The sequence below is a fragment of the Nothobranchius furzeri genome, chromosome 3 (assembly GCF_043380555.1).
Source record: "Nothobranchius furzeri strain GRZ-AD chromosome 3, NfurGRZ-RIMD1, whole genome shotgun sequence".
In the NCBI taxonomy this organism is placed as follows: Eukaryota; Metazoa; Chordata; class Actinopteri; order Cyprinodontiformes; family Nothobranchiidae; genus Nothobranchius; species Nothobranchius furzeri.
The window spans coordinates 16,127,581-16,152,086 of NC_091743.1; positions in this window are offsets into that span (position 1 = coordinate 16,127,581).

A 24,506-nucleotide genomic window follows, 5' to 3' on the forward strand; every position below is an offset into this window, starting at 1 on the left:
ACCTTTGGGACATGGTTTGACCCCCTTAGGAAAGTGCTATCATCATGAAACGTTCAGATCACTTACAACTCAATAGATTCTACCTTCTTGTAGCGTTTCAGCCTGATTGGACCTTGTTTTCACACAAATGGACCCAGAATGATGTGAAATTGTGCTTCGTGCAACATAATTCTGGGTGCCATTTACAAAACATAAGTGCTAATGACTCTATTCCTTTTTGTGGTTGTAGGGGCTGTTGATTGGAGCACATTAAAACAAATCTGATCTCTCTAGGACATTCAGAAGCCAAGTTATAAGCCCACAAATGTGTAACTGGACTACTTCTTTAAATTCACACCAGATCCGGTGACCTTTGGGACATGGTTTGACCCCCTTAGGAAAGTGCTATAATCATGAAACGTTCAGATCACTTACAACTCAATAGATTCTACCTTCCTGTAACGTTTCAGCCTGATTGGACCTTGTTTTCACACAAATGAGCCCAGAATGATGTGAAATTGTGCTTCGTGCAACATAATTCTGGGTGCCATTTACAAACCATAAGTGCTAATGACTCCATTCCTTTTTGTGGTTGTAGGGGCTTTTGATTGGAGAACACTAAAACAAACCTAACCTCTCTAGGACATTCAGAAGCCAAGTGAGGCCTCAAAGGTGTAACTGGACTACTTCTTTAAAGTGACACTAGGCCCGGTGACCTTTGGGACATGGTTTTACCCCCTATAGGAATGTGCGATCATCTTGAAACGTTCAGATCACTTACAACTCAATAGGTTCTACCTTCTTGTAGCATTTCAGCCTGATTGGACGTTGTTTTCACACAAATGGACCCAGAATGATGTGAAATTGTGCTTCGTGCAACATAATTCTGGGTGCCATTTACAAACCTTAAGTGCTAATGACGCCATTCCTTTTTGTGGTTGTAGGGGCTGTTGATTGGAGTACACTAAAACAAACCTGATCTCTCTAGGACATTCAGAAGCCAAGTTATAAGCCCACAAATGTGTAACTGGACTACTTCTTTAAATTGACACCAGATCCGGTGACCTTTGGGACATGGTTTGACCCCCTTAGGAAAGTGCTATCATCATGAAACGTTCAGATCACTTACAACTCAATAGATTCTACCTTCTTGTAGCGTTTCAGCCTGATTGGACCTTGTTTTCACACAAATGGACCCAGAATGATGTGAAATTGTGCTTCGTGCAACATAATTCTGGGTGCCATTTACAAACCATAAGTGCTAATGACTCCATTCCTTTTTGTGGTTGTAGGGGCTGTTGATTGGAGCACATAAAAAAACTGATCTCTCTAGGACATTCAGAAGCCAAGTTATAAGCCCACAAATGTGTAACTGGACTACTTCTTTAAATTGACACCAGATCCGGTGACCTTTGGGACATGGTTTGACCCCCTTAGGAAAGTGCTATCATTATGAAACGTTCAGATCACTTACAACTCAATAGATTCTACCTTCCTGTAACGTTTCAGCCTGATTGGACCTTGTTTTCACACAAATGAACCCAGAATGATGTGAAATTGTGCTTAGTGCAGCATAATTCTGGGTGCCATTTAAAAACCATTAGTGCTAATGACTCCATTCCTTTTTGAGGTTGTAGGGGATGTTGATTGGCGTACACTAAAACAAACCTGATCTCTCTAGGACATTCAGAAGCCAAGTTATAAGCCCACAAATGTGTAACTGGACTACTTCTTTAAATTGACACCATATCCGGTGACCTTTGGGACATGGTTTGACCCCCTTAGGAAAGTGCTATCATCATGAAACGTTCAGATCACTTACAACTCAATAGATTCTACCTTCTTGTAGCGTTTCAGCCTGATTGGACCTTGTTTTCACAAAAATGGACCCAGAATGATGTGAAATTGTGCTTCGTGCAACATAATTCTGGGTGCCATTTACAAAACATAAGTGCTAATGACTCCATTCCTTTTTGTGGTTGTAGGGGCTGTTGATTGGAGCACATTAAAACAAATCTGATCTCTCTAGGACATTCAGAAGCCAAGTTATAAGCCCACAAATGTGTAACTGGACTACTTCTTTAAATTCACACCAGATCCGGTGACCTTTGGGACATGGTTTGACCCCCTTAGGAAAGTGCTATAATCATGAAACGTTCAGATCACTTACAACTCAATAGATTCTACCTTCCTGTAACGTTTCAGCCTGATTGGACCTTGTTTTCACACAAATGAGCCCAGAATGATGTGAAATTGTGCTTCGTGCAACATAATTCTGGGTGCCATTTACAAACCATAAGTGCTAATGACTCCATTCCTTTTTGTGGTTGTAGGGGCTTTTGATTGGAGAACACTAAAACAAACCTAACCTCTCTAGGACATTCAGAAGCCAAGTTATGAGGCCTCAAAGGTGTAACTGGACTACTTCTTTAAAGTGACACTAGGCCCGGTGACCTTTGGGACATGGTTTTACCCCCTATAGGAATGTGCGATCATCTTGAAACGTTCAGATCACTTACAACTCAATAGGTTCTACCTTCTTGTAGCATTTCAGCCTGATTGGACGTTGTTTTCACACAAATGGACCCAGAATGATGTGAAATTGTGCTTCGTGCAACATAATTCTGGGTGCCATTTACAAACCTTAAGTGCTAATGACTCCATTCCTTTTTGTGGTTGTAGGGGCTGTTGATTGGAGTACACTAAAACAAACCTGATCTCTCTAGGACATTCAGAAGCCAAGTTATAAGCCCACAAATGTGTAACTGGACTACTTCTTTAAATTGACACCAGATCGGGTGACTTTTGGGACATGGTTTGACCCCCTTAGGAAAGTGCTATCATCATGAAACGTTCGGATCACTTACAACTCAATAGATTCTACCTTCCTGTAACGTTTCAGCCTGATTGGACCTTGTTTTCACACAAATGAGCCCAGAATGATGTGAAATTGTGCTTCGTGCAACATAATTCTGGGTGCCATTTACAAACCATAAGTGCTAATGACTCCATTCCTTTTTGTGGTTGTAGGGGCTTTTGATTGGAGAACACTAAAACAAACCTAACCTCTCTAGGACATTCAGAAGCCAAGTGAGGCCTCAAAGGTGTAACTGGACTACTTCTTTAAAGTGACACTAGGCCCGGTGACCTTTGGGACATGGTTTTACCCCCTATAGGAATGTGCGATCATCTTGAAACGTTCAGATCACTTACAACTCAATAGGTTCTACCTTCTTGTAGCATTTCAGCCTGATTGGACGTTGTTTTCACACAAATGGACCCAGAATGATGTGAAATTGTGCTTCGTGCAACATAATTCTGGGTGCCATTTACAAACCTTAAGTGCTAATGACGCCATTCCTTTTTGTGGTTGTAGGGGCTGTTGATTGGAGTACACTAAAACAAACCTGATCTCTCTAGGACATTCAGAAGCCAAGTTATAAGCCCACAAATGTGTAACTGGACTACTTCTTTAAATTGACACCAGATCCGGTGACCTTTGGGACATGGTTTGACCCCCTTAGGAAAGTGCTATCATCATGAAACGTTCAGATCACTTACAACTCAATAGATTCTACCTTCTTGTAGCGTTTCAGCCTGATTGGACCTTGTTTTCACACAAATGGACCCAGAATGATGTGAAATTGTGCTTCGTGCAACATAATTCTGGGTGCCATTTACAAACCATAAGTGCTAATGACTCCATTCCTTTTTGTGGTTGTAGGGGCTGTTGATTGGAGCACATAAAAAAACTGATCTCTCTAGGACATTCAGAAGCCAAGTTATAAGCCCACAAATGTGTAACTGGACTACTTCTTTAAATTGACACCAGATCCGGTGACCTTTGGGACATGGTTTGACCCCCTTAGGAAAGTGCTATCATCATGAAACGTTCAGATCACTTACAACTCAATAGATTCTACCTTCCTGTAACGTTTCAGCCTGATTGGACCTTGTTTTCACACAAATGAACCCAGAATGATGTGAAATTGTGCTTAGTGCAGCATAATTCTGGGTGCCATTTAAAAACCATTAGTGCTAATGACTCCATTCCTTTTTGAGGTTGTAGGGGATGTTGATTGGCGTACACTAAAACAAACCTGATCTCTCTAGGACATTCAGAAGCCAAGTTATAAGCCCACAAATGTGTAACTGGACTACTTCTTTAAATTGACACCAGATCCGGTGACCTTTGGGACATGGTTTGACCCCCTTAGGAAAGTGCTATCATTATGAAACGTTCAGATCACTTACAACTCAATAGATTCTACCTTCCTGTAACGTTTCAGCCTGATTGGACCTTGTTTTCACACAAATGAACCCAGAATGATGTGAAATTGTGCTTAGTGCAGCATAATTCTGGGTGCCATTTAAAAACCATTAGTGCTAATGACTCCATTCCTTTTTGTGGTTGTAGGGGCTGTTGATTGGAGCACATTAAAACAAATCTGATCTCTCTAGGACATTCAGAAGCCAAGTTATAAGCCCACAAATGTGTAACTGGACTACTTCTTTAAATTCACACCAGATCCGGTGACCTTTGGGACATGGTTTGACCCCCTTAGGAAAGTGCTATAATCATGAAACGTTCAGATCACTTACAACTCAATAGATTCTACCTTCCTGTAACGTTTCAGCCTGATTGGACCTTGTTTTCACACAAATGAGCCCAGAATGATGTGAAATTGTGCTTCGTGCAACATAATTCTGGGTGCCATTTACAAACCATAAGTGCTAATGACTCCATTCCTTTTTGTGGTTGTAGGGGCTTTTGATTGGAGAACACTAAAACAAACCTAACCTCTCTAGGACATTCAGAAGCCAAGTTATGAGGCCTCAAAGGTGTAACTGGACTACTTCTTTAAAGTGACACTAGGCCCGGTGACCTTTGGGACATGGTTTTACCCCCTATAGGAATGTGCGATCATCTTGAAACGTTCAGATCACTTACAACTCAATAGGTTCTACCTTCTTGTAGCATTTCAGCCTGATTGGACGTTGTTTTCACACAAATGGACCCAGAATGATGTGAAATTGTGCTTCGTGCAACATAATTCTGGGTGCCATTTACAAACCTTAAGTGCTAATGACTCCATTCCTTTTTGTGGTTGTAGGGGCTGTTGATTGGAGTACACTAAAACAAACCTGATCTCTCTAGGACATTCAGAAGCCAAGTTATAAGCCCACAAATGTGTAACTGGACTACTTCTTTAAATTGACACCAGATCGGGTGACTTTTGGGACATGGTTTGACCCCCTTAGGAAAGTGCTATCATCATGAAACGTTCGGATCACTTACAACTCAATAGATTCTACCTTCCTGTAACGTTTCAGCCTGATTGGACCTTGTTTTCACACAAATGAACCCAGAATGATGTGAAATTGTGCTTAGTGCAGCATAATTCTGGGTGCCATTTAAAAACCATAAGTGCTAATGACTCCATTCCTTTTTGAGGTTGTAGGGGATGTTGATTGGAGTACACTAAAACAAACCTGATCTCTCTAGGATATTCAGAAGACAAGTTATAAGCCCACAAAGGTGTAACTGGACTACTTCTTTAAATTGACACCAGATCCGGAGACCTTTGGGACATGGTTTGACCCCCTTAGGAAAGTGCTATCATCATGAAACGTTCGGATCACTTACAACTCAATAGATTCTACCTTCCTGTAATATTTCACCCTGATTGGACCTTGTTTTCACACAAATGAACCCAGAATGATATGAAATTGTGCTTCGTGCAACATAATTCTGGGTGCCATTTAAAAACCATAAGTGCTAATGACTCCATTCCTTTTTGAGGTTGTAGGGGCTGTTGATTGGAGTACACTAAAAAAACCTGATCTCTCTAGGACATTCAGAAGCCAAGTTATAAGCCCTCAAAGGTGTAACTGGACTACTTCTTTAAAGTGACACCAGGCCCGGTGACCTTTGGGACATGGTTTGACCCCCTATAGGAATGTGCGATCATCAAGAAACGTTCAGATCACTTACAACTCAATAGATTCTACCTTCCTGTAACGTTTCAGCCTGATTGGACCTTGTTTTCACACAAATGAACCCAGAATTATGTGAAATTGTGCTTAGTGCAGCATAATTCTGGGTGCCATTTAAAAACCATAAGCGCTAATGACTCCATTCCTTTTTGAGGTTGTAGGGGATGATGATTGGCGTACACTAAAACAAACCTGATCTCTCTAGGACATTCAGAAGCCAAGTTATAAGCCCACAAATGTGTAATTGGACTACTTCTTTAAATTGACACCAGATCCGGTGACCTTTGGGACATGGTTTGACCCCCTTAGGAAAGTGCTATCATCATGAAACGTTCAGATCACTTACAACTCAATAGATTCTACCTTTTTGTAGCGTTTCAGCCTGATTGGACCTTGTTTTCACACAAATGGACCCAGAATGATGTGAAATTGTGCTTCGTGCATTATAATTCTGGGTGCCATTTACAAACCATAAGTGCTAATGACTCCATTCCTTTTTCTGGTTGTAGGGGCTGTTGATTGGAGCACATTAAAACAAACCTGATCTCTCTAGGACATTCAGAAGCCAAGTTATAAGCCCACAAATGTGTAACTGGACTACTTCTTTAAATTGACACCAGATCCGGTGACCTTTGGGACATGGTTTGACCACCTTAGGAAAGTGCTATCATCATGAAACGTTCAGATAACTGACAACTCAATAGATTCTACCTTCTTGTAGCATTTCAGTCTTATTGGACCTTGTTTTCACACAAATGGACCCAGAATGATGTGAAATTGTGCTTCGTGCAACATAATTCTGGGTGCCATTTACAAACCATAAGTGCTAATGACTCCATTCCTTTTTGTGGTTGTAGGGGCTGTTGATTGGAGTACACTAAAACAAACCTGATCTCTCTAGGACATTCAGAAGCCAAGTTATAAGCCCACAAATGTGTAACTGGACTACTTCTTTAAATTGACACCAGATCGGGTGACTTTTGGGACATGGTTTGACCCCCTTAGGAAAGTGCTATCATCATGAAACGTTCGGATCACTTACAACTCAATAGATTCTACCTTCCTGTAACGTTTCAGCCTGATTGGACCTTGTTTTCACACAAATGAACCCAGAATGATGTGAAATTGTGCTTAGTGCAGCATAATTCTGGGTGCCATTTAAAAACCATAAGTGCTAATGACTCCATTCCTTTTTGAGGTTGTAGGGGATGTTGATTGGAGTACACTAAAACAAACCTGATCTCTCTAGGATATTCAGAAGACAAGTTATAAGCCCACAAAGGTGTAACTGGACTACTTCTTTAAATTGACACCAGATCCGGTGACCTTTGGGACATGGTTTGACCCCCTTAGGAAAGTGCTATCATCATGAAACGTTCGGATCACTTACAACTCAATAGATTCTACCTTCCTGTAATATTTCACCCTGATTGGACCTTGTTTTCACACAAATGAACCCAGAATGATATGAAATTGTGCTTCGTGCAACATAATTCTGGGTGCCATTTAAAAACCATAAGTGCTAATGACTCCATTCCTTTTTGAGGTTGTAGGGGCTGTTGATTGGAGTACACTAAAACAAACCTGATCTCTCTAGGACATTCAGAAGCCAAGTTATAAGCCCTCAAAGGTGTAACTGGACTACTTCTTTAAAGTGACACCAGGCCCGGTGACCTTTGGGACATGGTTTGACCCCCTATAGGAATGTGCGATCATCAAGAAACGTTCAGATCACTTACAACTCAATAGATTCTACCTTCTTGTAACGTTTCAGCCTGATTGGACCTTGTTTTCACACAAATGGACCCAGAATGATGTGAAATTGTGCTTCGTGCAACATAATTCTGGGTGCCATTTACAAACCATAAGTGCTAATGACTCCATTCCTTTTTGTGGTTGTAGGGGCTGTTGGTTAGAGTACATTAAAACAAACCTGATCTCTCTAGGACATTCAGAAGCCAAGTTATAAGCCCACAAATGTGTAACTGGACTACTTCTTTAAAGTGACACCAGGCCCGGTGACCTTTGGGACATGGTTTTACCCCCTATAGGAATGTGCGATCATCTTGAAACGTTCAGATCACTTACAACTCAATAGGTTCTACCTTCTTGTAGCATTTCAGCCTGATTGGACGTTGTTTTCACACAAATGGACCCAGAATGATGTGAAATTGTTTTTCGTGCAACATAATTCTGGGTGCCATTTACAAACCTTAAGTGCTAATGAGTCCATTCCTTTTTGTGGTTGTAGGGGCTGTTGATTGGAGCACATTAAAACAAATCTGATCTCTCTAGGACATTCAGAAGCCAAGTTATAAGCCCACAAATGTGTAACTGGACTACTTCTTTAAATTGACACCAGATCCGGTGACCTTTGGGACATGGTTTGACCCCCTTAGGAAAGTGCTATCATCATGAAACGTTCAGATCACTTACAACTCAATAGATTCTACCTTCTTGTAGCGTTTCAGCCTGATTGGACCTTGTTTTCACACAAATGGACCCAGAATGATGTGAAATTGTGCTTCGTGCAACATAATTCTGGGTGCCATTTACAAACCATAAGTGCTAATGACTCCATTCCTTTTTGTGGTTGTAGGGGCTGTTGATTGGAGCACATAAAAAAAACTGATCTCTCTAGGACATTCAGAAGCCAAGTTATAAGCCCACAAATGTGTAACTGGACTACTTATTTAAATTGACACCAGATCCGGTGACCTTTGGGACATGGTTTGACCCCCTTAGGAAAGTGCTATCATCATGAAACGTTCAGATCACTTACAACTCAATAGATTCTACCTTCCTGTAACGTTTCAGCCTGATTGGACCTTGTTTTCACACAAATGAACCCAGAATGATGTGAAATTGTGCTTAGTGCAGCATAATTCTGGGTGCCATTTAAAAACCATAAGTGCTAATGACTCCATTCCTTTTTGAGGTTGTAGGGGATGTTGATTGGCGTACACTAAAACAAACCTGATCTCTCTAGGACATTCAGAAGCCAAGTTATAAGCCCACAAATGTGTAACTGGACTACTTCTTTAAATTGACACCATATCCGGTGACCTTTGGGACATGGTTTGACCCCCTTAGGAAAGTGCTATCATCATGAAACGTTCAGATCACTTACAACTCAATAGATTCTACCTTCTTGTAGCGTTTCAGCCTGATTGGACCTTGTTTTCACACAAATGGACCCAGAATGATGTGAAATTGTGCTTCGTGCAACATAATTCTGGGTGCCATTTACAAAACATAAGTGCTAATGACTCCATTCCTTTTTGTGGTTGTAGGGGCTGTTGATTGGAGCACATTAAAAAAATCTGATCTCACTAAGACATTCAGAAGCCAAGTTATAAGCCCACAAATGTGTAACTGGACTACTTCTTTAAATTCACACCAGATCCGGTGACCTTTGGGACATGGTTTGACCCCCTTAGGAAAGTGCTATAATCATGAAATGTTCAGATCACTTACAACTCAATAGATTCTACCTTCCTGTAACGTTTCAGCCTGATTGGACCTTGTTTTCACACAAATGAGCCCAGAATGATGTGAAATTGTGCTTCGTGCAACATAATTCTGGGTGCCATTTACAAACCATAAGTGCTGATGACTCCATTCCTTTTTGTGGTTGTAGGGGCTTTTGATTGGAGAACACTAAAACAAACCTAACCTCTCTAGGACATTCAGAAGCCAAGTTATGAGGCCTCAAAGGTGTAACTGGACTACTTCTTTAAAGTGACACTAGGCCCGGTGACCTTTGGGACATGGTTTTACCCGCTATAGGAATGTGCGATCATCTTGAAACGTTCAGATCACTTACAACTCAATAGGTTCTACCTTCTTGTAGCATTTCAGCCTGATTGGACGTTGTTTTCACACAAATGGACCCAGAATGATGTGAAATTGTGCTTCGTGCAACATAATTCTGGGTGCCATTTACAAACCTTAAGTGCTAATGACTCCATTCCTTTTTGTGGTTGTAGGGGCTGTTGATTGGAGTACACTAAAACAAACCTGATCTCTCTAGGACATTCAGAAGCCAAGTTATAAGCCCACAAATGTGTAACTGGACTACTTCTTTAAATTGACACCAGATCGGGTGACTTTTGGGACATGGTTTGACCCCCTTAGGAAAGTGCTATCATCATGAAATGTTCGGATCACTTACAACTCAATAGATTCTACCTTCCTGTAACGTTTCAGCCTGATTGGACCTTGTTTTCACACAAATGAACCCAGAATGATGTGAAATTGTGCTTAGTGCAGCATAATTCTGGGTGCCATTTAAAAACCATAAGTGCTAATGACTCCATTCCTTTTTGAGGTTGTAGGGGATGTTGATTGGAGTACACTAAAACAAACCTGATCTCTCTAGGATATTCAGAAGACAAGTTATAAGCCCACAAAGGTGTAACTGGACTACTTCTTTAAATTGACACCAGATCCGGTGACCTTTGGGACATGGTTTGACCCCCTTAGGAAAGTGCTATCATCATGAAACGTTCGGATCACTTACAACTCAATAGATTCTACCTTCCTGTAATATTTCACCCTGATTGGACCTTGTTTTCACACAAATGAACCCAGAATGATATGAAATTGTGCTTCGTGCAACATAATTCTGGGTGCCATTTAAAAACCATAAGTGCTAATGACTCCATTCCTTTTTGAGGTTGTAGGGGCTGTTGATTGGAGTACACTAAAACAAACCTGATCTCTCTAGGACATTCAGAAGCCAAGTTATAAGCCCTCAAAGGTGTAACTGGACTACTTCTTTAAAGTGACACCAGGCCCGGTGACCTTTGGGACATGGTTTGACCCCCTATAGGAATGTGCGATCATCAAGAAACGTTCAGATCACTTACAACTCAATAGATTCTACCTTCTTGTAACGTTTCAGCCTGATTGGACCTTGTTTTCACACAAATGGACCCAGAATGATGTGAAATTGTGCTTCGTGCAACATAATTCTGGGTGCCATTTACAAACCATAAGTGCTAATGACTCCATTCCTTTTTGTGGTTGTAGGGGCTGTTGGTTAGAGTACATTAAAACAAACCTGATCTCTCTAGGACATTCAGAAGCCAAGTTATAAGCCCACAAATGTGTAAATGGACTACTTCTTTAAATTGACACCAGATCCGGTGACCTTTGGGACATGGTTTGACCCCCTTAGGAAAGTGCTATCATCATGAAACGTTCAGATCACTTACAACTCAATAGATTCTACCTTCCTGTAACGTTTCAGCCTGATTGGACCTTGTTTTCACACAAATGAACCCAGAATTATGTGAAATTGTGCTTAGTGCAGCATAATTCTGGGTGCCATTTAAAAACCATAAGTGCTAATGACTCCATTCCTTTTTGAGGTTGTAGGGGATGTTGATTGGCGTACACTAAAACAAACCTGATCTCTCTAGGACATTCAGAAGCCAAGTTATAAGCCCACAAATGTGTAACTGGACTACTTCTTTAAATTGACACCAGATCCGGTGACCTTTGGGACATTTTTTTGATCCCCTTAGGAAAGTGCTATCATCATGAAACGTTCAGATCACTTACAACTCAATAGATTCTACCTTCCTGTAACGTTTCAGCCTGATTGGACCTTGTTTTCACACAAATGAACCCAGAATGATGTGAAATTGTGCTTCGTGCAACATAATTCTGGGTGCCATTTAAAAACCATAAGTGCTAATGACTCCATTCCTTTTTGTGGTTGTAGGGGCTGTTGGTTGGAGTACAGTAAAACAAACCTGATCTCTCTAGGACATTCAGAAGCCAAGTTATAAGCCCACAAATGTGTAACTGGACTACTTCTTTAAATTGACACCAGATCCGGTGACCTTTGGGACATGGTTTGACCCCCTTAGGAAAGTGCTATCATCATGAAACGTTCAGATAACTTACAACTCAATAGATTCTACCTTCTTGTAGCGTTTCAGCCTGATTGGACCTTGTTTTCACACAAATGGACCCAGAATGATGTGAAATTGTGCTTCGTGCAACATAATTCTGGGTGCCATTTACAAAACATAAGTGCTAATGACTCCATTCCTTTTTGTGGTTGTAGGGGCTGTTGATTGGAGCACATTAAAACAAATCTGATCTCTCTAGGACATTCAGAAGCCAAGTTATAAGCCCACAAATGTGTAACTGGACTACTTCTTTAAATTGACACCATATCCGGTGACCTTTGGGACATGGTTTGACCCCCTTAGGAAAGTGCTTTCATCATGAAACGTTCAGATCACTTACAACTCAATAGATTCTACCTTCCTGTAACATTTCAGCCTGATTAGACCTTGTTTTCACACAAATGAACCCAGAATTATGTGAAATTGTGCTTAGTGCAGCATAATTCTGGGTGCCATTTAAAAACCGAAAGTGCTAATGACTCCATTCCTTTTTGAGGTTGTAGGGGATGTTGATTGGCGTACACTAAAACAAACCTGATCTCTCTAGGACATTCAGAAGCCAAGTTATAAGCCCACAAATGTGTAACTGGACTACTTCTTTAAATTGACACCAGATCCGGTGACCTTTGGGACATGGTTTGACCCCCTTAGGAAAGTGCTATCATCATGAAACGTTCAGATCACTTACAACTCAATAGATTCTACCTTCTTGTAGCGTTTCAGCCTGATTGGACCTTGTTTTCACACAAATGGACCCAGAATGATGTGAAATTGTGCTTCGTGCAACATAATTCTGGGTGCCATTTACAAAACATAAGTGCTAATGACTCTATTCCTTTTTGTGGTTGTAGGGGCTGTTGATTGGAGCACATTAAAACAAATCTGATCTCTCTAGGACATTCAGAAGCCAAGTTATAAGCCCACAAATGTGTAACTGGACTACTTCTTTAAATTCACACCAGATCCGGTGACCTTTGGGACATGGTTTGACCCCCTTAGGAAAGTGCTATAATCATGAAACGTTCAGATCACTTACAACTCAATAGATTCTACCTTCCTGTAACGTTTCAGCCTGATTGGACCTTGTTTTCACACAAATGAGCCCAGAATGATGTGAAATTGTGCTTCGTGCAACATAATTCTGGGTGCCATTTACAAACCATAAGTGCTAATGACTCCATTCCTTTTTGTGGTTGTAGGGGCTTTTGATTGGAGAACACTAAAACAAACCTAACCTCTCTAGGACATTCAGAAGCCAAGTGAGGCCTCAAAGGTGTAACTGGACTACTTCTTTAAAGTGACACTAGGCCCGGTGACCTTTGGGACATGGTTTTACCCCCTATAGGAATGTGCGATCATCTTGAAACGTTCAGATCACTTACAACTCAATAGGTTCTACCTTCTTGTAGCATTTCAGCCTGATTGGACGTTGTTTTCACACAAATGGACCCAGAATGATGTGAAATTGTGCTTCGTGCAACATAATTCTGGGTGCCATTTACAAACCTTAAGTGCTAATGACGCCATTCCTTTTTGTGGTTGTAGGGGCTGTTGATTGGAGTACACTAAAACAAACCTGATCTCTCTAGGACATTCAGAAGCCAAGTTATAAGCCCACAAATGTGTAACTGGACTACTTCTTTAAATTGACACCAGATCCGGTGACCTTTGGGACATGGTTTGACCCCCTTAGGAAAGTGCTATCATCATGAAACGTTCAGATCACTTACAACTCAATAGATTCTACCTTCTTGTAGCGTTTCAGCCTGATTGGACCTTGTTTTCACACAAATGGACCCAGAATGATGTGAAATTGTGCTTCGTGCAACATAATTCTGGGTGCCATTTACAAACCATAAGTGCTAATGACTCCATTCCTTTTTGTGGTTGTAGGGGCTGTTGATTGGAGCACATAAAAAAACTGATCTCTCTAGGACATTCAGAAGCCAAGTTATAAGCCCACAAATGTGTAACTGGACTACTTCTTTAAATTGACACCAGATCCGGTGACCTTTGGGACATGGTTTGACCCCCTTAGGAAAGTGCTATCATCATGAAACGTTCAGATCACTTACAACTCAATAGATTCTACCTTCCTGTAACGTTTCAGCCTGATTGGACCTTGTTTTCACACAAATGAACCCAGAATGATGTGAAATTGTGCTTAGTGCAGCATAATTCTGGGTGCCATTTAAAAACCATTAGTGCTAATGACTCCATTCCTTTTTGAGGTTGTAGGGGATGTTGATTGGCGTACACTAAAACAAACCTGATCTCTCTAGGACATTCAGAAGCCAAGTTATAAGCCCACAAATGTGTAACTGGACTACTTCTTTAAATTGACACCATATCCGGTGACCTTTGGGACATGGTTTGACCCCCTTAGGAAAGTGCTATCATCATGAAACGTTCAGATCACTTACAACTCAATAGATTCTACCTTCTTGTAGCGTTTCAGCCTGATTGGACCTTGTTTTCACAAAAATGGACCCAGAATGATGTGAAATTGTGCTTCGTGCAACATAATTCTGGGTGCCATTTACAAAACATAAGTGCTAATGACTCCATTCCTTTTTGTGGTTGTAGGGGCTGTTGATTGGAGCACATTAAAACAAATCTGATCTCTCTAGGACATTCAGAAGCCAAGTTATAAGCCCACAAATGTGTAACTGGACTACTTCTTTAAATTCACACCAGATCCGGTGACCTTTGGGACATGGTTTGACCCCCTTAGGAAAGTGCTATAATCATGAAACGTTCAGATCACTTACAACTCAATAGATTCTACCTTCCTGTAACGTTTCAGCCTGATTGGACCTTGTTTTCACACAAATGAGCCCAGAATGATGTGAAATTGTGCTTCGTGCAACATAATTCTGGGTGCCATTTACAAACCATAAGTGCTAATGACTCCATTCCTTTTTGTGGTTGTAGGGGCTTTTGATTGGAGAACACTAAAACAAACCTAACCTCTCTAGGACATTCAGAAGCCAAGTTATGAGGCCTCAAAGGTGTAACTGGACTACTTCTTTAAAGTGACACTAGGCCCGGTGACCTTTGGGACATGGTTTTACCCCCTATAGGAATGTGCGATCATCTTGAAACGTTCAGATCACTTACAACTCAATAGGTTCTACCTTCTTGTAGCATTTCAGCCTGATTGGACGTTGTTTTCACACAAATGGACCCAGAATGATGTGAAATTGTGCTTCGTGCAACATAATTCTGGGTGCCATTTACAAACCTTAAGTGCTAATGACTCCATTCCTTTTTGTGGTTGTAGGGGCTGTTGATTGGAGTACACTAAAACAAACCTGATCTCTCTAGGACATTCAGAAGCCAAGTTATAAGCCCACAAATGTGTAACTGGACTACTTCTTTAAATTGACACCAGATCGGGTGACTTTTGGGACATGGTTTGACCCCCTTAGGAAAGTGCTATCATCATGAAACGTTCGGATCACTTACAACTCAATAGATTCTACCTTCCTGTAACGTTTCAGCCTGATTGGACCTTGTTTTCACACAAATGAACCCAGAATGATGTGAAATTGTGCTTAGTGCAGCATAATTCTGGGTGCCATTTAAAAACCATAAGTGCTAATGACTCCATTCCTTTTTGAGGTTGTAGGGGATGTTGATTGGAGTACACTAAAACAAACCTGATCTCTCTAGGATATTCAGAAGACAAGTTATAAGCCCACAAAGGTGTAACTGGACTACTTCTTTAAATTGACACCAGATCCGGTGACCTTTGGGACATGGTTTGACCCCCTTAGGAAAGTGCTATCATCATGAAACGTTCGGATCACTTACAACTCAATAGATTCTACCTTCCTGTAATATTTCACCCTGATTGGACCTTGTTTTCACACAAATGAACCCAGAATGATATGAAATTGTGCTTCGTGCAACATAATTCTGGGTGCCATTTAAAAACCATAAGTGCTAATGACTCCATTCCTTTTTGAGGTTGTAGGGGCTGTTGATTGGAGTACACTAAAACAAACCTGATCTCTCTAGGACATTCAGAAGCCAAGTTATAAGCCCTCAAAGGTGTAACTGGACTACTTCTTTAAAGTGACACCAGGCCCGGTGACCTTTGGGACATGGTTTGACCCCCTATAGGAATGTGCGATCATCAAGAAACGTTCAGATCACTTACAACTCAATAGATTCTACCTTCCTGTAACGTTTCAGCCTGATTGGACCTTGTTTTCACACAAAAGAACCCAGAATTATGTGAAATTGTGCTTAGTGCAGCATAATTCTGGGTGCCATTTAAAAACCATAAGCGCTAATGACTCCATTCCTTTTTGAGGTTGTAGGGGATGATGATTGGCGTACACTAAAACAAACCTGATCTCTCTAGGACATTCAGAAGCCAAGTTATAAGCCCACAAATGTGTAATTGGACTACTTCTTTAAATTGACACCAGATCCGGTGACCTTTGGGACATGGTTTGACCCCCTTAGGAAAGTGCTATCATCATGAAACGTTCAGATCACTTACAACTCAATAGATTCTACCTTTTTGTAGCGTTTCAGCCTGATTGGACCTTGTTTTCACACAAATGGACCCAGAATGATGTGAAATTGTGCTTCGTGCATTATAATTCTGGGTGCCATTTACAAACCATAAGTGCTAATGACTCCATTCCTTTTTCTGGTTGTAGGGGCTGTTGATTGGAGCACATTAAAACAAACCTGATCTCTCTAGGACATTCAGAAGCCAAGTTATAAGCCCACAAATGTGTAACTGGACTACTTCTTTAAATTGACACCAGATCCGGTCACCTTTGGGACATGGTTTGACCCCCTTAGGAAAGTGCTATCATCATGAAACGTTCAGATAACTGACAACTCAATAGATTCTACCTTCTTGTAGCATTTCAGTCTTATTGGACCTTGTTTTCACACAAATGGACCCAGAATGATGTGAAATTGTGCTTCGTGCAACATAATTCTGGGTGCCATTTACAAACCATAAGTGCTAATGACTCCATTCCTTTTTGTGGTTGTAGGGGCTGTTGATTGGAGTACACTAAAACAAACCTGATCTCTCTAGGACATTCAGAAGCCAAGTTATAAGCCCACAAATGTGTAACTGGACTACTTCTTTAAATTGACACCAGATCGGGTGACTTTTGGGACATGGTTTGACCCCCTTAGGAAAGTGCTATCATCATGAAACGTTCGGATCACTTACAACTCAATAGATTCTACCTTCCTGTAACGTTTCAGCCTGATTGGACCTTGTTTTCACACAAATGAACCCAGAATGATGTGAAATTGTGCTTAGTGCAGCATAATTCTGGGTGCCATTTAAAAACCATAAGTGCTAATGACTCCATTCCTTTTTGAGGTTGTAGGGGATGTTGATTGGAGTACACTAAAACAAACCTGATCTCTCTAGGATATTCAGAAGACAAGTTATAAGCCCACAAAGGTGTAACTGGACTACTTCTTTAAATTGACACCAGATCCGGTGACCTTTGGGACATGGTTTGACCCCCTTAGGAAAGTGCTATCATCATGAAACGTTCGGATCACTTACAACTCAATAGATTCTACCTTCCTGTAATATTTCACCCTGATTGGACCTTGTTTTCACACAAATGAACCCAGAATGATATGAAATTGTGCTTCGTGCAACATAATTCTGGGTGCCATTTAAAAACCATAAGTGCTAATGACTCCATTCCTTTTTGAGGTTGTAGGGGCTGTTGATTGGAGTACACTAAAACAAACCTGATCTCTCTAGGACATTCAGAAGCCAAGTTATAAGCCCTCAAAGGTGTAACTGGACTACTTCTTTAAAGTGACACCAGGCCCGGTGACCTTTGGGACATGGTTTGACCCCCTATAGGAATGTGCGATCATCAAGAAACGTTCAGATCACTTACAACTCAATAGATTCTACCTTCTTGTAACGTTTCAGCCTGATTGGACCTTGTTTTCACACAAATGGACCCAGAATGATGTGAAATTGTGCTTCGTGCAACATAATTCTGGGTGCCATTTACAAACCATAAGTGCTAATGACTCCATTCCTTTTTGTGGTTGTAGGGGCTGTTGGTTAGAGTACATTAAAACAAACCTGATCTCTCTAGGACATTCAGAAGCCAAGTTATAAGCCCACAAATGTGTAACTGGACTACTTCTTTAAAGTGACACCAGGCCCGGTGACCTTTGGGACATGGTTTTACCCCCTATAGGAATGTGCGATCATCTTGAAACGTTCAGATCACTTACAACTCAATAGGTTCTACCTTCTTGTAGCATTTCAGCCTGATTGGACATTGTTTTCACACAAATGGACCCAGAATGATGTGAAATTGTGCTTCGTGCAACATAATTCTGGGTGCCATTTACAAACCTTAAGTGCTAATGACTCCATTCCTTTTTGTGGTTGTAGGGGCTGTTGATTGGAGCACATTAAAACAAATCTGATCTCTCTAGGACATTCAGAAGCCAAGTTATAAGCCCACAAATGTGTAACTGGACTACTTCTTTAAATTGACACCAGATCCGGTGACCTTTGGGACATGGTTTGACCCCCTTAGGAAAGTGCTATCATCATGAAACGTTCAGATCACTTACAACTCAATAGATTCTACCTTCTTGTAGCGTTTCAGCCTGATTGGACCTTGTTTTCACACAAATGGACCCAGAATGATGTGAAATTGTGCTTCGTGCAACATAATTCTGGGTGCCATTTACAAACCATAAGTGCTAATGACTCCATTCCTTTTTGTGGTTGTAGGGGCTGTTGATTGGAGCACATAAAAAAAACTGATCTCTCTAGGACATTCAGAAGCCAAGTTATAAGCCCACAAATGTGTAACTGGACTACTTATTTAAATTGACACCAGATCCGGTGACCTTTGGGACATGGTTTGACCCCCTTAGGAAAGTGCTATCATCATGAAACGTTCAGATCACTTACAACTCAATAGATTCTACCTTCCTGTAACGTTTCAGCCTGATTGGACCTTGTTTTCACACAAATGAACCCAGAATGATGTGAAATTGTGCTTAGTGCAGCATAATTCTGGGTGCCATTTAAAAACCATAAGTGCTAATGACTCCATTCCTTTTTGAGGTTGTAGGGGATGTTGATTGGCGTACACTAAAACAAACCTGATCTCTCTAGGACATTCAGAAGCCAAGTTATAAGCCCACAAATGTGTAACTGGACTACTTCTTTAAATTGACACCATATCAGGTGACCTTTGGGACATGGTTTGACCCCCTTAGGAAAGTGCTATCATCATGAAACGTTCAGATCACTTACAACTCAATAGATTCTACCTTCTTGTAGCGTTTCAGCCTGATTGGACCTTGTTTTCACACAAATGGACCCAGAATGATGTGAAATTGTGCTTCGTGCAACATAATTCTGGGTGCCATTTACAAAACATAAGTGCTAATGACTCCATTCCTTTTTGTGGTTGTAGGGGCTGTTGATTGGAGCACATTAAAACAAATCTGATCTCTCTAGGACATTCAGAAGCCAAGTTATAAGCCCACAAATGTGTAACTGGACTACTTCTTTAAATTCACACCAGATCCGGTGACCTTTGGGACATGGTTTGACCCCCTTAGGAAAGTGCTATAATCATGAAATGTTCAGATCACTTACAACTCAATAGATTCTACCTTCCTGTAACGTTTCAGCCTGATTGGACCTTGTTTTCACACAAATGAGCCCAGAATGATGTGAAATTGTGCTTCGTGCAACATAATTCTGGGTGCCATTTACAAACCATAAGTGCTAATGACTCCATTCCTTTTTGTGGTTGTAGGGGCTTTTGATTGGAGAACACTAAAACAAACCTAACCTCTCTAGGACATTCAGAAGCCAAGTTATGAGGCCTCAAAGGTGTAACTGGACTACTTCTTTAAAGTGACACTAGGCCCGGTGACCTTTGGGACATGGTTTTACCCCCTATAGGAATGTGCGATCATCTTGAAACGTTCAGATCACTTACAACTCAATAGGTTCTACCTTCTTGTAGCATTTCAGCCTGATTGGACGTTGTTTTCACACAAATGGACCCAGAATGATGTGAAATTGTGCTTCGTGCAACATAATTCTGGGTGCCATTTACAAACCTTAAGTGCTAATGACTCCATTCCTTTTTGTGGTTGTAGGGGCTGTTGATTGGAGTACACTAAAACAAACCTGATCTCTCTAGGACATTCAGAAGCCAAGTTATAAGCCCACAAATGTGTAACTGGACTACTTCTTTAAATTGACACCAGATCGGGTGACTTTTGGGACATGGTTTGACCCCCTTAGGAAAGTGCTATCATCATGAAATGTTCGGATCACTTACAACTCAATAGATTCTACCTTCCTGTAACGTTTCAGCCTGATTGGACCTTGTTTTCACACAAATGAACCCAGAATGATGTGAAATTGTGCTTAGTGCAGCATAATTCTGGGTGCCATTTAAAAACCATAAGTGCTAATGACTCCATTCCTTTTTGAGGTTGTAGGGGATGTTGATTGGAGTACACTAAAACAAACCTGATCTCTCTAGGATATTCAGAAGACAAGTTATAAGCCCACAAAGGTGTAACTGGACTACTTCTTTAAATTGACACCAGATCCGGTGACCTTTGGGACATGGTTTGACCCCCTTAGGAAAGTGCTATCATCATGAAACGTTCGGATCACTTACAACTCAATAGATTCTACCTTCCTGTAATATTTCACCCTGATTGGACCTTGTTTTCACACAAATGAACCCAGAATGATATGAAATTGTGCTTCGTGCAACATAATTCTGGGTGCCATTTAAAAACCATAAGTGCTAATGACTCCATTCCTTTTTGAGGTTGTAGGGGCTGTTGATTGGAGTACACTAAAACAAACCTGATCTCTCTAGGACATTCAGAAGCCAAGTTATAAGCCCTCAAAGGTGTAACTGGACTACTTCTTTAAAGTGACACCAGGCCCGGTGACCTTTGGGACATGGTTTGACCCCCTATAGGAATGTGCGATCATCAAGAAACGTTCAGATCACTTACAACTCAATAGATTCTACCTTCTTGTAACGTTTCAGCCTGATTGGACCTTGTTTTCACACAAATGGACCCAGAATGATGTGAAATTGTGCTTCGTGCAACATAATTCTGGGTGCCATTTACAAACCATAAGTGCTAATGACTCCATTCCTTTTTGTGGTTGTAGGGGCTGTTGGTTAGAGTACATTAAAACAAACCTGATCTCTCTAGGACATTCAGAAGCCAAGTTATAAGCCCACAAATGTGTAAATGGACTACTTCTTTAAATTGACACCAGATCCGGTGACCTTTGGGACATGGTTTGACCCCCTTAGGAAAGTGCTATCATCATGAAACGTTCAGATCACTTACAACTCAATAGATTCTACCTTCCTGTAACGTTTCAGCCTGATTGGACCTTGTTTTCACACAAATGAACCCAGAATTATGTGAAATTGTGCTTAGTGCAGCATAATTCTGGGTGCCATTTAAAAACCATAAGTGCTAATGACTCCATTCCTTTTTGAGGTTGTAGGGGATGTTGATTGGCGTACACTAAAACAAACCTGATCTCTCTAGGACATTCAGAAGCCAAGTTATAAGCCCACAAATGTGTAACTGGACTACTTCTTTAAATTGACACCAGATCCGGTGACCTTTGGGACATTTTTTTGATCCCCTTAGGAAAGTGCTATCATCATGAAACGTTCAGATCACTTACAACTCAATAGATTCTACCTTCCTGTAACGTTTCAGCCTGATTGGACCTTGTTTTCACACAAATGAACCCAGAATGATGTGAAATTGTGCTTCGTGCAACATAATTCTGGGTGCCATTTAAAAACCATAAGTGCTAATGACTCCATTCCTTTTTGTGGTTGTAGGGGCTGTTGGTTGGAGTACAGTAAAACAAACCTGATCTCTCTAGGACATTCAGAAGCCAAGTTATAAGCCCACAAATGTGTAACTGGACTACTTCTTTAAATTGACACCAGATCCGGTGACCTTTGGGACATGGTTTGACCCCCTTAGGAAAGTGCTATCATCATGAAACGTTCAGATAACTTACAACTCAATAGATTCTACCTTCTTGTAGCGTTTCAGCCTGATTGGACCTTGTTTTCACACAAATGGACCCAGAATGATGTGAAATTGTGCTTCGTGCAACATAATTCTGGGTGCCATTTACAAAACATAAGTGCTAATGACTCCATTCCTTTTTGTGGTTGTAGGGGCTGTTGATTGGAGCACATTAAAACAAATCTGATCTCTCTAGGACATTCAGAAGCCAAGTTATAAGCCCACAAATGTGTAACTGGACTACTTCTTTAAATTGACACCATATCCGGTGACCTTTGGGACATGGTTTGACCCCCTTAGGAAAGTGCTTTCATCATGAAACGTTCAGATCACTTACAACTCAATAGATTCTACCTTCCTGTAACATTTCAGCCTGATTGGACCTTGTTTTCACACAAATGAACCCAGAATTATGTGAAATTGTGCTTAGTGCAGCATAATTCTGGGTGCCATTTAAAAACCGAAAGTGCTAATGACTCCATTCCTTTTTGAGGTTGTAGGGGATGTTGATTGGCGTACACTAAAACAAACCTGATCTCTCTAGGACATTCAGAAGCCAAGTTATAAGCCCACAAATGTGTAACTGGACTACTTCTTTAAATTGACACCAGATCCGGTGACCTTTGGGACATGGTTTGACCCCCTTAGGAAAGTGCTATCATCATGAAACGTTCAGATCACTTACAACTCAATAGATTCTACCTTCTTGTAGCGTTTCAGCCTGATTGGACCTTGTTTTCACACAAATGGACCCAGAATGATGTGAAATTGTGCTTCGTGCAACATAATTCTGGGTGCCATTTACAAAACATAAGTGCTAATGACTCCATTCCTTTTTGTGGTTGTAGGGGCTGTTGATTGGAGCACATTAAAAAAAACTGATCTCTCTAGGACATTCAGAAGCCAAGTTATAAGCCCACAAATGTGTAACTGGACTACTTATTTAAATTGACACCAGATCCGGTGACCTTTGGGACATGGTTTGACCCCCTTAGGAAAGTGCTATCATCATGAAACGTTCAGATCACTTACAACTCAATAGATTCTACCTTCCTGTAACGTTTCAGCCTGATTGGACCTTGTTTTCACACAAATGAACCCAGAATGATGTGAAATTGTGCTTAGTGCAGCATAATTCTGGGTGCCATTTAAAAACCATAAGTGCTAATGACTCCATTCCTTTTTGAGGTTGTAGGGGATGTTGATTGGCGTACACTAAAACAAACCTGATCTCTCTAGGACATTCAGAAGCCAAGTTATAAGCCCACAAATGTGTAACTGGACTACTTCTTTAAATTGACACCATATCCGGTGACCTTTGGGACATGGTTTGACCCCCTTAGGAAAGTGCTATCATCATGAAACGTTCAGATCACTTACAACTCAATAGATTCTACCTTCTTGTAGCGTTTCAGCCTGATTGGACCTTGTTTTCACACAAATGGACCCAGAATGATGTGAAATTGTGCTTCGTGCAACATAATTCTGGGTGCCATTTACAAAACATAAGTGCTAATGACTCCATTCCTTTTTGTGGTTGTAGGGGCTGTTGATTGGAGCACATTAAAACAAATCTGATCTCTCTAGGACATTCAGAAGCCAAGTTATAAGCCCACAAATGTGTAACTGGACTACTTCTTTAAATTGTTACCAGATCCGATGACCTTTGGGACATGGTTTGACCCCCTTCGGAAAGTGCTATCATCATGAAACGTTCAGAACACTTACAACTCAATAGATTCTACCTTCCTGTAACGTTTCAGCCTGATTGGACCTTGTTTTCACACAAATGAACCCAGAATGATGTGAAATTGTGCTTCGTGCAACATAATTCTGGGTGCCATTTAAAAACCATAAGTGCTAATGACTCCATTCCTTTTAGAGGTTGTAGGGGCAGTTGATTGGAGTACACTAAAACAAACCTGATCTCTCTAGGACATTCAGAAGCCAAGTTATAAGCCCACAAAGGTGTAACTGGACTACTTCTTTAAATTGACACCAGATCCGGTGACCTTTGGGACATGGTTTGACCCCCTTAGGAAAGTGCTATCATCATGAAACGTTCATATCACTTACGACTCAATAGATTCTACCTTCCTGTAACATTTCAGCCTGATTGGACCTTGTTTTCACACAAATGAACCCAGAATGATGTGAAATTGTGCTTCGTGCAACATAATTCAGGGTGCCATTTAAAAACCATAAGTGCTAATGACTCCATTCCTTTTTGAGGTTGTAGGGGCTGTTGATTGGAGTACACTAAACAAACCTGATCTCTCTAGGATATTCAGAAGCCAAATTATAAGCCCTCAAAGGTGTAACTGGACTACTTCTTTAAAGTGACACCAGGCCCGGTGACCTTTGGGACATGGTTTGACTCCCTATAAGAATGTGCGATCATCATGAAACGTTCAGATCACTTACAACTCAATAGATTCTACCTTCTTGTAACGTTTCAGCCTTATTGGACCTTGTTTTCACACAAATGGACCCAGAATGATGTGAAATTGT